The sequence below is a fragment of the Triticum dicoccoides genome, chromosome 4B (genome assembly GCF_002162155.2).
Source record: "Triticum dicoccoides isolate Atlit2015 ecotype Zavitan chromosome 4B, WEW_v2.0, whole genome shotgun sequence".
Classification (NCBI taxonomy): domain Eukaryota; kingdom Viridiplantae; phylum Streptophyta; class Magnoliopsida; order Poales; family Poaceae; genus Triticum; species Triticum dicoccoides.
Window position 1 is genome coordinate 534,920,687 of NC_041387.1, and position 6,911 is coordinate 534,927,597.

Sequence of the window (6,911 nt, forward strand, 5' to 3'; positions counted from 1 at the left end):
GTCCGTTTTGCGGTACGCCACACCCCTCCCGATCAACAGGACCCCCGTTTTGACCGTAGGAGGTCCGTTTTGTCCGTTTTGCGGTACGCCACACCCCTCCTGGTCAACAGGACCCCTGTTTCGACCGTAGGAGGTCCGTTTCCTCCGTTCTGCGGTATGCTAGGCCTCGTTTCCATCGCCTGTTCCGTCCAAGCCGGTTGGCTCCCACGTGCTCCGTTGCCTCCACATGAACACGATGCATTCCGTTGCCTCCCCATGAACACGACGCATTCCGTTGCCTCCCCATGAACACGACGCATTCTGTTGCCTCCCCATGAACACGAGCCCTCGCCGTACGTATGCGCGACTAGGCGTTCAAGACCCCGCCCGTATGTACACATATGTGGCCGTATTTTCTTTCTTGCACCCTGGCAGCTGTACGTACGTGTACATACTACGTGTGCGCCTCTACTATGACACGTACGCGCCTCTACTATGACACGTGCGCGCCTTTACATCAACCAGTATATATGTACGTACAAGTTCGCGACCAGAATGATAACGCTATGTACGCTTCGACCAGGTGGGTCCCGACTGTCAGGCAGTTCCTTGCATGCGAAAATGTAGCTGGTGGGTCCTAGCAGTCAGAGGGGTGAATCATTTTTTTTTGCCCGGACGCACTTCCTTTGTGTGCGAAGACATAGCTGGTGGGTCCCAGCAGTCAGGGGGGCGAATCTTTTTTTGCCCGGACGCACTTCCTTGCGTGCGAAGATGTAGCTGGTGGGTTCCAGCAGTCAGGGGGGCGAATCGTTTTTTTGCCCGGACGCACTTCCTTGCGTGCGAAGGTGTAGCTGGTGGGTCCCAGCAGTCAGGGGGGAAACGTTTTTTCGCTAAATATGGTGGCCCGTCCGATGGGTCCCCGCTGCCAAGTGGAGGAATAATTATTTTGCGCGTAATAAGGAGGCACTTCCTTGCTGCGGCCGTGGACCCAGCTGTCAGCCTCTCCACGTACAGTCCACGTCCGATGGAAGTCGTTCCTTGACCACGTTGACCACGCCGCGCCGAGAGCACCAGGGCGGTGGACGACGGCGAGGCCTAGGAAGGGGACGACGCGGAGCCGGGGAAGACGCGGCAGTGGATGCCCACACATAGAGGAGTACGAGGGTTCACTGGTTCGCTGCGGTGTGAGGCTGCCATTGCCGCAGAATAACAGGGGGTGTGGGTGAGTAGAGGGATGGCCTGGCCAGCGGTGGGAGTAGTAGGAGGCGGTGATGCCTCCGCCGCATCGCAGCCGGCCACGGGAGGCAGGAGCACGAGGCACGACCGGCGCTGGTTTGGGCGGCTGGAGCAAGAAGACCAGAGGTTGAAGAAGCACTACGGCCGTTGGATGGACATCATACGGTCACTGGAGCTAGAATCGTGCATATTGACTAAGTTAACAAAGCCCTCCGTCCCCGTCAACTTAGTAGGCCCACAAGTCAGCCTGCCACTATACTGGGTCCTAGCTAACAGGGGGAGTATTCATTTTTTGTGCGTAATAAGGAGGCACTTCCTTGCGTACGAAGATATAACTGGTGAGTCTGAGCTGTCAGAGCCGACCGCGGGGAGGAGGGAGCAGGCAGTCCCGCCGGCGCTTGTTTGAGCGGCTGGAGCAGGAAGAGCAGAGATTGAAGAAGCACGACGGCTGTTGGATGGCCATCCAACAGTCACTGCTTGTGCGTCAACTTTTTTTAGGAAAGCCTCAAATCTGTGGAAAACAGCATACAGCCCATCTGCCATTATTTTTAATAATTTACAGCCCATTTGCTAATTCTTAATGTTTTTTTTTGGAGCCCATATTCTTTTTGGTAGCATTACAGCCCATATTGTGGCCACGGTTAAAAACTTATACAAAATTTTGCATATTTCAGTGCGGTCCGAACTGTTTTTAATCCCGAAATTTCGACTCGCATTCAAACTGATTTTAAAAATAAATGTATATCAATATAAAATCCAACAAATTCTCCACGCATAAAAATTAATGTAATTTAAAATCTCAAAATGAAAAAAAAGATATTTGAAACTAAGTGCCGGTTTGATGTGTTTTAAAAATGTACAGCCCATTTCTCATTACTGATGGGCCATTTTCTCGGCCAGCCGAATGAAAGCTCTCTTCGTCTTGAAAGATTTGCAGCCCAACAGGCCTGACAAAGCGACTTGCTTGGCAAATCACAAAAAAACTGGGTTGTGGCCGTGGACCCAGCTGTCAGCCTCTACACGTACAGTACTCTCCCGATGGAATGTCGTTGACCACATTGACCACACCGCACCGAGAGCACCAAGGCGGTGGACAACGGTGAGGCCTAGGAAGGGGACTACGCGGAGCCGGGGAAGATGCGGCAGTGGATGCCCACGCGGAGAGGAGTACCAGGGTTCACTGGTTCGGCTGCGGTGTGAGGCTGCCGTTGCCGCAGGGCCTAGCTAGCGGTGGGAGTAGTAGGGGGCGATGAGGCCTCAACGGCAGCACAGCTGGCCACTGGAGGCAGGAGCAGGCGGTCTCCCCGACGCTAGTTTGGGCGGCTGGTGCAAGAAGAGCAGCGATTGAAGAAGCAGCAGGACCGTTCGATTCAAATCCAGCGGTTACTGCTGCTAGAATCGTTTGTTGACTAAGTTGACAAGCCCTGTGTACGCATCAACGTAGTAGGACCACAGGTCAGCCTCCCAACCGGTGCGCCCCAGATGTCAGTGGGAGGAATCTTTTTTTTTGCATAATAAGGAGATAGTTGATTGTGTGCGGCCAGGCCAGCGGAGGGAGTATGGTGGGCCGGGGAAGCCTCTGCGGCATCACAGCGGGCCACAAGAGGAGGGAGCAGGCAGTCCCGCCGGCGCTAGTTTAGGCGGCTGGAGCAGGAAGATCAGAGATTGAAGAAGCACGGCGGCTAGAATCGTGTGTTCACTGACAAACCCTTGCGTAAACAATTCAGCCTCGAAATCTGTGGCGTGTACAGCCCATTTGCTATTATTTTTATAACTTTTACTCATTTTATAATTCATATGGAATTTATTGCAGCCCGTTTTCCATTTTTAGAATTGTCATCCATTTTCTGGTCAGTACTAGGGTCACAAAATTAACTAAATATTTGGGAAATTTTTGCTGGGGAACGAAATATTCTTAATCCAAAAATTAATAGCCATACTAAAACAAATTTAAAAATTAGTTAGTACTATGTCATGTTCAATCCAATGAAATATGTATAAGATATCATTGAAGAACAAAATTCAAAAAAACTAATATCCCATTTGCTCGTCTTGAAAGATTTGCAGCCCAGTAATTCGGAGAAAACAAATAGGCCTAGCTTGGGTATTCTTCAAAAAGAAATACTGGGCTACCTATTTTCCCAAAGAACTGGTGCATGAGCATTTAGCTTTATTTATTTATTTACTTATTTATGTTTAGGGGACCATGAGCATGTACCTGGGCCGGATTCATGTGAGAGCGTCCCTTCCAGTTAATTATGGGCTTCTCTATTGGGCCTTCATCAGTGGGCTGCATGTTATCAACAAGTGGAAAATGTGTTCCGTACGAAAAATAGTATGAGCTACGTACGGTACGGGGCACTAAAGGATCGAACCATGCAACGACTTCCAAAACATTGTGTTTGTCATTCTAACAACACATTTATATTCAACCAATAGACAAAATATACTACTGATTGTACATTGAAAACAGCAGCAGCAGCAACCAGGGTTGGGGGTGCAACAGAAGCAGTAAGCAGGTCAGAAGAGTGAAGACACAGATCTCTCTTCCAAACCAAACATCAGCCATCATTACAAAAGGGCTACCAAAAAAGAATAAGTGTATGCATCAAACTAAATAAAGTTCCTACTACACCAAGTGTATGCATCTAACTAACTGGCTCAGTTAGATGTTACTATTTATTAAGCTGTGGAGATTGGCTGACGGCTTGAACCAGATGGGTGCCTGACGGGGGAAACTCCAGCCAGCAGGTCGAAGTCTCATACTTGCGACCCTCTCTCCTACTTTGGGCTGCAGAGCGTGGCGGCACATATCAGGGTATGGCGCATCCAGAGACACATGGTACGCCGTGTACACACAGTTTTGCCTGATGAACGAAACCGCACTGCCATCATGATCCTTGCCATCGGTTATCTCCTGGTTAATCGGATAATTCAGTCTGACAAACAGAGAGCGTGTGCCAAGGCTACTTACCAGCCTCCAGTCAAAAAGTCCTGAAGGCCCAGAGAAGCTGGGATCCTGCTCAAAGACCTTGCAGTGACTGTGATTGTATTCCGCGAAACAACACGTCCGGTACGTGCGAACGATCATCAATCTTTCGCCGTCGTATGATTGAGCCAGGAACCACCTGCAACTGCCATGCCGCTTTTCTTTCAAAGGTTCTGGGATTAGGAAGGGTAGGGACACCAGGCGGCCTACAACATCATATCAAGTTGGAGTCAAATAAAAAAGGGCTCTTGATTTAGTCAATCTTAAGAACAACATGTTATGAGCATGAATATTTTTTCAGTAAATGTTGACAGTAATATAAGCAAGCCATCATGATATCATAGGAAAGTAACATACTGCTGTAACGGCCGTTTGTAGCGATGACTGGAGTAGGCCAGCAATACGTCCAGCCATAGAAGGAGTCGACAGCGTAAATGAAGCCCTTGTGTTCAATGGCATCAGAGAACCATGGAGGATGTATGATCCTGCGATGGACGTGCAGATTTATCCACTTACCGCAGTGACCTGTCTGATAGGCAAGACCGCGGTTGAAAGAATGCAATTAGCCTGAAATCTTTATAATTCCCAGATCTTGTGGGCACTTGGCAGATTACAACCTTGAGCAAATCAAACTTGGTATCATGTTGGCTACTGTAAGATTTCGAGTATTCTGGGTTGCGGTGCCAAAGCAGTGCAGTGTTAATCGAAGGAAGGGGGATCAATTGCCGGGTGTAGACCTCCACGAGCATCCAGCTGCCGCGACCATCGACGAGCTCCATCCATGACGTGTTCATGCCGACCCAGTACATACCGTTAATGTAGCTGAGGCTGACGGGGATCGGATCGCAGTGAAGGGGGTTGATGCTCGCCACCCTATGATTGTTATGCTGCGTGACACGCCATTTCTGAAGATCAGGCGGCATCAGCAAGCTAGGAGCTAGCTTAAAAAGCTCTGGCCTGAGGGCTTTGAGTAAACGGTACAGCCCCGACGAGCACACGGCGAGCGGCATGGTACTGAGATTGTCCACACGCGAAACAATGAGCTTGATTACCTCTGTGGGGAGCGAATTCTAGCCACTCTTTCGGCGGATGCTACTCGGTTCTGCAATTGTTAGTGCTTGGGTTTCGGACGAGGGGGGAGGCGCCTTAGCGGGGATGGAAGCTTGGACAAGATTATGTGTGGACAAAGATGGAGAAGCGAATATGTGATGCGGGAAGTGGACAGGTGATGATGACTACAGCACGCTGCTTGACTTACGAGACACATACCCGCAGCGTAGGGTCATATCGATGCCAGACAACTTGCTTGAGTGATCACAGTACTGGTACTCCCTATAGTACCTACTACAGTACTATGCCCTAGCTTGCTAGAGTAGAGTAGTAGAGTAGGACTCTGCTCTACTACTAGCACCGGAGGAGTAGTATATTCTAATCTAAAATAGTAACTAACTTCGATGCCCGATCGTGGAACGACTACGAACCATGCTCAAAGATCGTGTCTACGTGGTGTTTGGACTTATATGCAAAAAAATAGCAAGATGCACATGCATTGCACGTCACACCATCATCACCAACTCGGTTTTTTCTCTACTCCTACTCCTATAAAAGACTCAGTTGGTGATGATGGAGGCAAGGAGGCGTGTTCAGCCGGGCGTGCAGCGAACGACGCAGCACTATTCGATTTGTTATAAAAAAGTACTTGTAGAGATAGGGACTGGCGCAACGTCCCCTACAGCCACTCCCGTTTCATGGACGGTCTGGTCGATGCCTCCAAGGAGCCCTTCGTCCACTGCTATGAGTGCCCGATGCCGTTTTGTGGCTCGCCAGCGGACATGGTGCATCACCTCACGGATGTGTGCAGCGGTCACTGCTGGCCCTTGGCGGAGAACATCAAGTACGACACGTGCTACCGGTTCACCATGCCGGAGTCGCTGGAGGATCACCACCGCCTGCTAGTCTCGGAAGAGGACGGCAGCGTCTTCCTCTTGATCGTGAGCACCGGTGAGGCTCGCGCAGGCTGCCGCTCCATCTTTGTAGTGTGCGTCAGGGGCGTCGCCGTTGACGCTGACACTAACACGAGGGAGATGTACGGGTGCAAGGTCAATGTTACTACCCCTCCGGGTCACGTGGGTGGCAAAACCGGCCTCATCGGACAGACTTGGAATCTGAGGAGCTAGGACTATCCCACCAATGTGGACATGGAAAACCCATGGCATCCATTCTATCCTTTACCCGCCGACACGGTGCACAGGGACTCCAAGGAGGTTCACCTGGACATACGCATTATCAAGTGCACTTAGAAAACATGTAGTGTGTGTGTGTGGGTGCTTATGGCCCGTGTCTTTGCCGCTTTTGATTCTGTAAGCTTGTCGTTAAACTTGAGTGGCTTTCGCCGCAGTCCTTCCTTTGAACTGCTCCTCTCAGTGAGCTGATGTAAGACACTTTGGGTTTCATTTGATAATGGAACCGGGGAGGAGCCTCCCTGTTCTTCTAAAAAAATACGCATTATCAAGTTAAATGTTGATCATTAGTCTTCTAAACTACTACTCCGTCCTGGTTTATTCCTCACCATTGTAATTTGTGCTAAATTTTGACCAAAGATTTAACTGATAAAATGTTACTCAAAACACTTAGGCGCGGTGCATCTAGGTGTGTAAGTCATCTTACGAAAACCAAATAATCCGAAAACACTTAGGCGCGGTGCATT